The 12292-nt window shown below is 41.4% G+C and overlaps 1 protein-coding gene and 1 non-coding gene across 3 annotated transcripts in view; one reads left to right on the top strand and one right to left on the bottom strand.

Moving 5' to 3' along the window:
• GARNL3 (GTPase activating Rap/RanGAP domain like 3) overlaps positions 1–12292 on the top strand; it is a 165717-nt gene that overhangs the window by 63217 nt on the left and 90208 nt on the right. The gene's annotated exons all lie outside the window — the stretch shown is intronic.
• On the bottom strand, positions 7636–7742 carry LOC138438393 (U6 spliceosomal RNA). Its single transcript, XR_011256332.1, has one exon. It is a non-coding gene; the product is annotated as a U6 spliceosomal RNA (small nuclear RNA).

Genomic DNA, 12292 nt, shown 5'->3' with positions numbered 1-12292 from the left:
TTTCCTTCATCCTATTATGCCTGCGCAAAGGGGCAGGAAAAAGACTTGGGAGGTTGGGTAGCTAGAGTGCTGAGTACCAGGGTGCATGTCAGAGTACCTACATCGGTTAGAAGAGTCTCCAACAAGGATGATAAACGTTGGCTGGGTCCAGCAGGGTCCTGGATTTGGGCTCAGACTTATCATCCACATCTCTGGCCACCATCCTCAGCAAACTCTACATCCATCACAGTGATCTCTCTGATGTCTTGAGCTCACACCCTTCTGCTTTCTCAAATCTAACGACCTCACTTGATTTCATGACTGCCATCCATCCCCAAGACCCCAAACCCATTCTCACCCACACTAGTAGAGTGTTGTCATCATAATACCTGATGTAGAACCCACTCTGGCTCTTTCTGGTACACATGCTAGCTGGGGATCTGTGGTTAATCATGTCAACACTGCATTTACAAACCCCTGAGTCAAATCCCAGCTCTCAATCACCCCCTACTAAGTAAACTCACTCTCTCCTTCTGTGTCCAAAGAATCAAGTTTCCATGTGGCTAGGACTACGACAAGCTCATGCTCCCTGACCATGGCTAGATCCTCACGACCACTCTCCAGTTCTTTTACCCATTTCTTTTTTACTTCCCTTTATATCTCCCATCTTGGTCCTGACTTATCAATCACCAAGTCATCACTCTGGAAACACATTTTCTTCCAAGCAGTGACTTTTCCACCTATTCTATTGAGAAATCTGAGGTAAGTCAGCACGAGTATTCTACTCTAACCTTTGATCTCGAAGTATATCTATCCATCTTGGCTTCTTCATTAAAATAATATCTGACTAGCAGTCTCTGATACTCAAATTCCCAGTAAAATATCTGGGAAGATTCAGCACAAAAGATGACAATTCATGAATCTGAGACTGATTTCCCAACCTATGGCCAGAATATCACGACATTTTCTACCTATTCTATGGCCAATGGAGAAGAACAGGGAAACCTATTTGGACACTGACTGTTGGCTGAAACAGAACAAATCTGTGGTCATCACAGAAAGCTGGATGGCAATTTATTTTCTCTCCCCCATTTCCTTTGGGCTAAGAAACCCTGGGTCTATATAAAGAGTAACAATAAAACACTGGGAATCATCTTTTTACTGCATGAGCACTGCATTTTAAGGTAGCCCTAGCCACTCCAGCACCTCTTTTTTCTCTCCAAGAAAACATTGAGTAAGATGGGGACAGGGAGAGAGACAAAGTCTATGTTAGAAAATGCAGCCTTGGGACATCCCTGGTGGTCCAGTGGGTAAGAATCTGCACTCCAAATGCAGGGGGCCAAGTTCCATCCCTGGTCAGGGAACTAGATCCCACATGCCACAGCTAAAGGTCCCGTGTGCTGCAGCTGATGATCAAAGATCTTAAGTACTGCAACTAAGACACAGTGCAAACAAGTAAAAAGATAAAAAGATAGAAAATGCAGTCTTCATAAGTGAAGGGCCATAGGCAGGGAGAGAGACAGGAAGGGTCCTGGTAGCAGAGCACCCTGGGGGACACAGTTTCGTCAATATGCCAAGCAAGTGGTCAGACCAAAGTGTGGTTGGGTATGGGGGGATTCCACCTTTGTAATCTTCAACCGATTCTTTACACAGAGGGTGTCTTCTCAAGGTTATGTAAAGAGCTAGGCAAACATTAATATTCCTCTTCCAACCAGACTGCTACCCATAGCCCTCTAAGTCCTGGCTATATTTATAAAAGAATTGATGCTTTTGAACTGTGGTGTTGGAGAAGACTCTTGAGAGTCCCTTGGACTGCAAGGAGATCCAACCAGTCCATTCTGAAGGAGATCAACCCTGGGATTTCTTTGGAAGGAATGATGCTAAACCTGAAGCTCCAGTACTTTGGCCATCTCATGCGAAGAGTTGACTCATTGGAAAAGACTCTGATGCTGGGAGGGACTGGGGACAGGAGGAGAAGGGGACGACAGAGGATGAGATGGCTTTATGGTATCACTGACTCGATGGATGTGAGTCTGAGTGAACTCCGGGAGTTGGTGATGGACAGGGAGGCCTGGCGTGCTGCGATTCATGGGGTCGCAAAGAGTCGAACACAACTGAGCGACTGAACTGAACTGAGGACTTCCCTGGTTGTCCAGTGGTTAAGACTGTGCTCCCAATGCAAGGGGACCAGTTCTATCCCTGATCAGGGAACTAGATGCCATATGCCACAGCTAGGAGTTTGCATGCCAAAACTGAAAAGATTCTGAGTGCCACAACTAAAACCCGTCATAGCCTAGCAAATAAATAAGTAAATATTTTAAAAATAAATAAATAAATTGCATAATAACAACAAGACCTTCAGCTCCCTCAGGCAGAGTTATCTCTGCAGCATCTGACCTCCCCCTGTGCCCCGTACTTTCTTCTGTACTGTGGCATTTAACCAGGTTGTGTGTGATTTATCTGTTTATTTGTGTGTGTCTGTCTCTCCCATTAGGCTCTATGTTCCTCTAGGGCACAGATCATGTTGCATTTGTCTTTATAAATCCAGCAGTTAGTACAGGCCTGGGGAAATAGGTTCTCAATAATGTTGGAAGAGCGACAAACATTTAAACAGACTTTCCAAGAGTTTAAATGCCTCATTGAAATGTTTTAATCATACTAGCAATAATTAGGGCCTTTTATATTAATCATTACCATACTGTTATTAAAATACATGTTGTTATAACATGATTGAACACATTCTATGTCCAGACACTATTCTAGGATCATTCCATGTTTTATATTATTGAATTCTCTCCCCAAACCTAGAAGTGGCTACAGTCATTGTCTTCATTTTATTTTATTTTTTGTCCTCATTTTAGAAATAAGGAAAATGAAACTTAGAGAGGAAAAATCAAGTGATTTGCCCAAGGTCACACAGCTAGTAAATGTGGAACTGAACCTGATAAGTTGGATGCTAAAACCTACACTTGTAACCACTCGTGTCAAAGAAAGGAGTTGGCAATGGGGGATAGAAATCTGAAATCTTATTTTTAAAGATGTAACTTACATAACGGTTAAAAGATCTTTCCGTAGATTAAAATACTGTTTCTGCGACTTATATATACCTGAATGTCAAGTACGCAGGGCGTGATAAGCAGAAATCACAGGGAATCCTAGCACTTCTGTAGGTGTAGAAACAGACATCAGCCCAAATAAACAAAGCAATTCAGTGGAGAGGAGAAGAGCCTTATGTTTCTGAAAATTCATGTATTTGTATTAATTTAGGAAATATTCTCATCTAACTGCCTCTAATATTAAGCTAATAATACTTTTATTTATAGTACTTTATGAATACCACTTTATTCTTCCTGTTTTTTTTTTTACGTTAATTAGTTGAATCATACAGATGGTTATAAGCGCTTGGAGATTACTTTTTTCCAGAAATAAAACATGTAAGACATTAAACACTGTTCAGTGTTCAATGAATCAATTTAGCTGAGATTGGAACAAAGCCTCTACTGCAGATACTAAATTACATGAATTTCCACCATTTTTTAGTGTACTCAAGTAGCTGGAGGTGATTCAGCCTGAGAAACTGAATTGATCTTGGTCACCCAGAGTTGCATCAAGGTCCAGCATGTCACACAGTCCTGTCCATTAGAACTTTCCATGACTGTGGAAATTTGTCATTTGCTCTGTCCAGTGTGGCCATCACCTGGGGCTACTGAGCACTTGAAATTTGGACAGTGCCACAGAGGAACTGGGTGGTTTTTACTTTATCTCAATTCATTTAAAATTAGATCTAAATGGGGCTAGTGGCCCAGTACTGGCCAGTGCAGGATCTCTAAAGGAATCCCTTGCAGGGCTGGGCAGAGCCTAACTGATGATTTGATTTGCTTTTTCCCCTTTCTCTCTCAGGCTCAGTGCTCCCCAGCACTGAGCCTTTGGTGTATGTGGTGTATGACCAGATTAGAGATGTTAGACAAAATAAAGTAAATAACGTAAAGAGCTTGTCTTTTCTTCTTAACATTACTGATGTTGAATATTTGTTAGGGGACTTCCCTGACCGTCTAGTGGTTAAGACTTCATCTTCCAACACAGGGGGTGAGGGTTCAATCCCTGGTCAGAGAGCCATGACTTCACATCTTGTGGCCAAAAAAAAAAAAAAAATCAACAAACAAACCAAAACAGAAACAGTATTGTAAAACGCTCAAAAAAAATAGTCCACATTAAAAAAAATACGTATATATGTATGTTAATACATTTCCCTGAACTTGTGTACCAAAACAAATAGAAAAGAACTCGACTATTTGCTTCTTCTCTAGGGAAACTGCATTACTGTGAGTGAGGGTATGGCTGGTAGGTAAGGACAAGACCCTTCCCCTCCTCAAAGACTCTCTGAGCCAGGGCTGCCTCTTTGGGGCAGTGGTCTGACAACCTCTTCAGTTCTACAGTTATTAGTATATTCAAGTTTCTTTCTCTTTTTAAAATAATCTTCATTATGTATATTTTCCTAGAAATTTTCCATTTCACTGAAGTTTTTGGTAATATTTGCATAGTCTCATATGATATTCTCTCACATCTTTAAAAAAATCTCTTTTCTTTTTAGCAATTTTATTTATTATCAATCCATATATTTGTGTTTTTCTTTGCTTTTTACTTTATTGAAATATGGTTGATTTACATATTGTGTTAGTTTCAGGTGTACAGCAGAGTGATTCAGTTATGTGTATTCAGTTCAGTCGATCAGTCATATCCAACTATTTATGACCCCATGGACTGCAGCACACCAGGCTTCCCTGTCCATCACCAACTCCTGGAGCCTACTCAAACTCATGTCCATCGAGTTGGTGATGCCATCCAACCACCTCATCCTCTGTTGTCCCCTTCTCCTCCTGCCTTCAATCATTCCCAGCATCAGGGTCTTTTCCAGTGAGCTGGTTCTTTGCATCAGGTGGCTAAAGTATTGGAATTTCAGGTTCAACATTAGTCCTTCCAATGAATATTCAGGATTGATTTCCTTTAGGATTGACTAGTTGTATCCCCTACAGTCTAAGGGACTCTCAAGAGTCTTCTCTAACACCACAGTTCAAAAACATCAATTCTTTGGCACTCAGCTTTCTTTATAGTCCAACTCTCACATCTGTACATGACCACTGGAAAAACCATAGCTTTGACTAGATGGACCTTTGTTGGTAAAGTAATGTCTTTGCTTTTTAATATTCTGTCTAAGTTGATCATAGCTTTTCTTCCAAGGAGCAAGCATCTTTTAATTTCATGGCTGCAGTCACCATCTGCAGTGATTTTGGAGCCAAAAATAAATAAATAAATAAAAGTCTCTCACTGTTTCCCCATCTATTTACCATGAAGTGATGGACTGGATGCTATGATCTTACTTTTCTGAATGTTGAGTTTTAAGCCAAATTTTCACTCTTCTCTTTCACTTTCATCAAGAAGTCCTTTAGTTCTTCTTCGCTTTCTGCCATAAGGGTGGTGTCATCTGCATATCTGAGGTTTTTTATATTTCTCCCAGCAATCTTGATTCCAGGTTGTGATTCATCCAGCCTGGCATTTTGCCTGATGTACTCTGCATGTAAGTTAATAAGCAGGGTGACAATATACAGCCTTGACGTACTCTTTTCCCCATTTGGAGTCAGTTTGTTGTTCCATGTCCAGTCCTAACTGTTGCTTCCTGACCTGCATACAGATTTTTCAAGAGGCAGGTCAGATGGTCTGGTATTCCCATCTCTTTCAGAATTTTCCACAGTTTGTTATGATCCACACAGTCAAAGGCTTTGGCAAAGTCAATAAAGCAGTAAATGTTTTTCCAGAACTCTCTTGCTTTTTCCATGATCCAGCGGATGTTGGCAATTTGATCTCTGGTTCCTCTGCCTTTTCCAAATCCAGCCTGAACATCTGGAAGTTCACAGTTCATGTACTGTTGAAGCCTGGCTTAAAGAATTCTGAGCATTACTTTGCTAGTGTGTGAGATGAGTTCAAATGTGTGGTATTTTGAGCATTCTTTGGTATTGCCTTTCTTTGGGATTGGAATGAAAACTGACCTTTTCTAGTCCTGTGGCCACTGCTGAGTTTTGCAGATTTGCTGGCATAATGAGTGCAGCACTTTCACAGCATCACCTTTCAGGATTTGAAATAGCTCAACTGGAATTCCATCACCTCCATTAGCTTTGTTCATAGTGATGCTTCCTAAGGCCCACTGAACTTCACATTCTAGGATGTCTGGCTCTAGAATGGTGAGTGGTCATCTGGGTACTGAAGATCATTTTTGTACTGTTCTTCTGTGTATTCTTGCCACCTCTTCTTGATTTCTGCTTCTGTTAGGTCCATACCATTTCTGTCCTTTATTGTGCTCATCTTTACATGAAATATTCCCTTGACATTTCTAATTTTCTTGAAGAGATCTCTAATCTTTCCCATTCTGTTGTTTTCCTCTATTTTTTTTGCATTGATCACTAAGGAAGGCTTTCTTATCTCTCCTTGCTATTCTTTGGAACTCTGCATTCAAATGGGTATATCTTCCTTTTCTCCTTTGCCTTTACCTTCTCTTCTTTTCTCAGCTATTTGTAAGGCCTCGTCAGACAACCATCTTGCCTTTTTTGCATTTCTTTTTCTTGGTGATGGAATTGATCACTGCCTCCTGTACAGTGTCATGAACCTCCATCCATAGTTCTTCAGGCACTCTGTCTATCAGATCTAGGCCCTTAAATCTATTTCTCACTTCCACTGTATAATCATAAGGGATTTGATTTAGGTCATACCTGAATGGTCTAGTGATTTTCTCTACTTTCTTCAATTTAAGTCTGAATTTGGCAATAAGGAGTTCATGATCTGAGCCACAGTCAGCTTCTGGTCTTGTTTTTGCTGACTATATAGAGCTTCTCCATCTTTGGCTGCAAAGAATATAATCAGTCTGATTTCTATATTGACCATATATTGATGTCCATGTGTAGAGTCATCTCTTATGTTGTTGGAAGAGGATGTTTGCTATGACCAGTTTGTTCTCTTGGCAAAACTCTGTTAGCCTTTGACCTGCTTTGTTTTGTACTCTGAGGCCAAATTTGCCTGTTACTCCAGATATCTCTTGACTTCCTACTTTTGCTTTCCAGTCCCCTATAATGAAGAGAACATCTTTTTTGGGTGTTAGTTCTAGATCTTGTAGGTCTTCATAGAAACGTTCAACTTCAGCTTCTCCAGGATTACTGGTCGGGGCACAGACTTGGATAACTGTGATATTGAATGGTTTGCCTTGAAAACAAGCAGAGATCATTCTGTCATTTTTGAGATTACATCCAAGTACTGCATTTTGGACTCTTTTGTTGACTATGATGACCATGATTCTTGCCCATAGTAGTAGACCTTATGGTCATCTGAGTTAAATTCACACATTGCAGTCCATTTTAGTTCACTGATTCCTAAAATGTTGATGTTCACTCTTGCCATCTTCTGTTTCACCGCTTCCAATTTGCTTTGATTCATAGACCTAACATTTTATGTATATACATATTTATGTATATATATTTTTTCATATTATTTTCCATTATAGATTATTATAAGATTCTGAATATAGTTCCCTGTGCCATACAGTAAACGTTTGTTGTTTCTCTGTTTTATGTACAGTAGTGTGTATCTGTTAATCACAAAGTCTTAATTTATAAAGATATGGAATGCTTCACAAATTTTCATGTCATCCTTACTCAGGGGCCATGCTCATCTTCTCTGTACTGTTCCAGTTTTAGTATATGTGCTCCCAAAGTGAGCACTCTTTGCTTTTCAGGATCAGGCTTCCTGGCCTGATGTATTTATTGCTTCTACTGTCTTTCTAAATCTATAATTTCTGCTCTGATCTTTTATTGATTCCTTGCCCTTGTTTTCCCTGGGTGTATCTCATTGTTCTTTTTGTATCTTCTAGAAGTTAATGCTTTAGTTTATTGTTTTTATTCTTTCTTGTTTAATAATGAAATCATTTAGAAATACGAATTTTCCTGTAAATACAACATCTCTCCCATTATCTGTTTTGATAGGTTCTGTTCTTATCGTTGATGTCTGCATAGTGTCCAATCTTAGTTTTCCTACTTGACCCAAGAGTTTTTTCAGATGTATGCTTTAAAATTTCCTTTCCGTATCCTTTTGACATTAATTTCTCATTTAGTTGCACTGTACTAAAAAATCATCTGTGCAGTTTCTTTTGTAGAATTTATTCATGCTTGTTTTCTATCCAGTATTTGGTCAGTTTTTACAGCTTTAATAGATGGCCTTAAAAGGTATGTATTTTCTGTTTGTACCTTGATAAATTCTGTATATGTCTACTAAATCATGCTTATTGATTTTATTGTTTGATTTCTCTGTAATTTCTTGCTAGTTTTGCTTTGACCTATCAGAGAAAAATATACTAAATCCCCTATTATAATTTTAGAAACTCCATCTATTTATAATAGTTTTATCTTAGAATAAAGGTCTATAATTATTATATTTTGGGAGTGAGTAGATCTCTTTACCCATGTACCATTACTTTTAAATTTTGATACTTTTCTCCTAAGTTCTACCTTCTGATTTTATTATTCTCTCACCATTTTCCTCCCAACTGACCATGAATACTTATTACTTTGCCTTTCTTTTTCACGATTTATTGTCTTATTGTATTTATTGTGTTGTTCCATTTTGTTACTTCTCCCAGCGAATTGGGTTTCATTTGTATTCCCAACCCTTGAGTCTTTTTCCCTTTACCAGGGGAGAGTAACCCACTGATATTTATTGTAGTGTCTGTGCTGTTCTCTCTAATGACCTCTAGAAGGAGTTTCTTTCTCCTTGTTATCCACGTCCTTATTTTACCCCTCTACCTCATTCCATCCTTCAGGAGTGCAGGTCTGGATTGATCCAATAAAAAACATCTTACTGGTCACTGAACTGGTCAACAGAGCACTTGCAAAGGTCAGAGAATGCTTGGGAATGTCCTTTTTGGACCTTTCTCCCAAAGAATAACAAAGAGCCAAATATATTCCTGTGTGAGGAGACTGGCCAGCTCCCTCCTCTCTGCTGGCCTCGGAGGGGCGAGACCTCAGACTGCCTGCCCTCTGCTTTGTTTCTGAACCTCTCAGGCTGTTCTGCAGCAAATAAAGGCATTCTCTAGTTGTGGTCTAGCTCACTAGTAAGGGACCACCAGAGAGTAGTTGGTCTAGGGAATGATTTAGTTAGTCTTGCATTGTCTACCCAAAAGACCATCTTAATAACACCTGAGTCCGTTATTCCTTGCATTTTCCTCCCAGGTATGTTCTCTGTGCTTTTGCTAATCATTTTTCTCTGTTTATCTCAAACTGATATTCTAATTTACTTTTGGGAGGGCATTTTCTTCTCAGTGTCTAATTTTGAATTCACTGTAGTCCCTGTGAGATGTGGTTTCCATTTCCATATTCAGAAACTGTGCTTTATATCTGAAAGCTGATCACAGATCGTTTCGTATTCATAGATCAAGTATCTTCCCAAATTATTACAATTAGCTATGGCCTCAAATTTCCTTTGCTTTTTGTAGTAAATATATTTTCTAGAACATGTGCTCATATACCTCAGATCAGTTTCCACATTTTAAATTATGGACTTGTCATAGGTTTAATTATTTTTTTCTTTGTTGTTCCTTGCTGGTTTAGAATGTCAAAATGCAGTTTAAAACAAGCATATTTATCTGTCACATCCAGCCAGGCATTTTAAGTTGTCAGATGCCTCTGCCCCACATAGTCAGGCTTGGAATGAACCCTCTGTCTTCAGTGTGGTTGGAGGTCTCTCTGGTTTCAGCATTGAGGTTTAACCATGGAGAGGGAAAGAGCACATGGCAGGGAGCACTCCCTCTCTAAGGGGCTGGGATTCCTGCATGCCTCTGAGACTTTGACCCTCCTGCAAGTGGGGAGATGAAGTCAAATGGCCACCTTGAGGGAAATGTAGTCTAGCTGTGTGTCTGGCTACAATTCCGATACTGTGGAAGATGGTGAGAATGGATTTTGGTGGTAGCCAGGACTCTGTGCCTCATGGAGAGACTAGGGGGAGGCGCCATGGTGGTGCAGTATTGGACATTTAGATGGGTTCCGGTAGATGTTGTGTCACTCCCAAGTCCAATCTCCTTCCAACAAAAGGAAGAGTTTACAGATTTTTAAGTTTTAATTGTCTGGATCAGAGGCTTATGAAGAGTAATAGAAGGATAACTACTGAGGGAAACAGTTTCTCTGTCATATTAAATGGATTTATTTTTCCCCTGCAGTGTTATTTTTTTCAACCTCTCATTCACTAGAGCACTGTTCCCTTTCATGTCAGCTGCTGGACCAGTCCCCATCCGCACCAGCCTCCGCGGCACCCTCGGCTTTTTTTAGCCAACTGCCTGAGCCTGATGTGAGGTCGGGGGTGGGTGGCAGGGCAGGGGAGCTCTGGGGCTGCCATTCCATGTGCCAGCGAGAGTCACTTTCCCAGTGGGACTGGTAGGTCCCCTTCCCACCTGCTGCCCGGACACCTGCCCTCAGGGCAGATAAGCCTTGGCAGTGTGAGCTCAGCAGCAGCAGTCTGACCTGCCGAGCTGGACTGTTGCTACTCAGGCTGCCTTTCCCTTGCACACGGTGATTTGGTCTGTCCTTCCCTTTGGTCTTTCTTTCATGACAGACTGGGTAGAATCTCTTTGAAATCGCTTATGTGAGTAACGAACTTTCTTTGGTTTCCGGGATTGGAGGTAATCTTGCCACCAGTCTTCTATCCCTTTGGTCATTTCCATAGGATCTGGCATTCATCTATTGATGGGTTTCCTGTGTAATAAATATTTAGTATCAGTACTGTGCCAGGCAATGAGCATAGCTCTGGGTATACAGTGGTGAGAAAATAGTCTTCCTGAGTTTCTCAGAGGGAGTGAGGAGAGAATCTGGCATGAATCTGGTAATGGCACAAAAGAACGTCAACCAGGACCCTGAGCACCCCTCTGAGCCTTACTGGGGGCATTTTCGCAGGCATTGAGGTCAGGGAAGGGGTCTGAGAAGTGGGGACTGTGGTGGAATTGAATGATGAGGAGTTCACGAGGGGAAGGTGGGAGAGGAAGACCTTCTAAGTGAGGGGTTCCCATGTATGTTCATCCTCTGGTGAGAAGGAAGGGGCTGCCAGGATGGAGCTGGGATCACGGGGCAATCAGATTTATAGATGCCAAAATCCCTGCTCTTTGGTGTGAAGTTTGGTTGGAGAAAAGTGATGCTAAGGGCTATTCAGGCAAGTCAGGAGGTGGTTGCAGTCACCCAAGGGAGAGATGACAGCAAGCTTATGGAGATGGTTGGTGGTAGGGAGAGTGACGGTGATAGCGTTAAACATGTTAGATGGAGGCGGAAGTTCAGGGTCTTCGAGAATTTTGTGATGATTGTTCAGAGAGAGCTGAATTCTTTCTAACCATCAAATCATTAAATATTTCCTCCCTTTCTTCTTCTTGAACCTTTCGGTCAAGATGAGCAATAAGCTTCTTGTTCTAATCTCAGCCAAGGAAAAGGTCATCATAGCCTGTGCCTGGCAGTGTCTGGAATATAGTCCACCACTCTTTACATGTGTTATGTGAATGAATGAGTGAATCAGTGAATGACCATCAGCCCTTCTCCCAAGCCTCTGAGTCCCTGATGAGACTCGCTGCTAGAGTGAGGAGTATGTCTACCAACTTCTAATGCAAGGATGTGTTTGTCACCCTCTCTCTTCATACACCAATGGCAGATGTTAGTAATTGATTGCGGCTCTCTTCTCTTGCCAGGGCTTCCCTTGTGGCTCAGCTGGTAAAAAATCTGCCCACAATGCAGGAGACCTGGGTTCGAGAAGATCCCCTGGAGAAGGGAAAGGCTACCCACTCCAGTATTCTGCCCTGGAGAATTCCATGGACTGTATAGTCCATGGGGTTGCAAAGAGTCGGACATGACTGAGCGACTTTCACTTTCTCTTGCCAAATCCAGATGTGACCTCAGAGTGTACAGAAAGCTGTTAAGCTCACTTACTGTTTATTACAGCAAAAGATTAAAATCAGCCAAGGAAACAAACACATGGGACAGAGCCTGGAGAGTTCCAAATGCAGGTCTTCCAGCTGTCCTCTCCCATGGTGTCACGGGCAGCATCACCACCTCCTGGCAGCAGGGTGTGATGCACACGTGGAGTAGTGACAGCCAGGGAAGCCCACCTCAGTCTTGGTATCCAGAGGTGGATCTGACACCGAGAGACCCAAAGCCCCCACCGTACTTTCCCATGTGGCTCAGTAGTTGCCAGGGAAACAGACACTCATGTAGGACATTACCAGGGCTTAGAGATCACCTCCCAGGAG

This window comes from Ovis canadensis, chromosome 3, assembly GCF_042477335.2.
Source record: "Ovis canadensis isolate MfBH-ARS-UI-01 breed Bighorn chromosome 3, ARS-UI_OviCan_v2, whole genome shotgun sequence".
Lineage (NCBI taxonomy): Eukaryota > Metazoa > Chordata > Mammalia > Artiodactyla > Bovidae > Ovis > Ovis canadensis.
The sequence above is the reverse complement of the archived record's forward strand: the minus strand, read 5'-3'. Positions and strand labels throughout refer to the sequence as shown.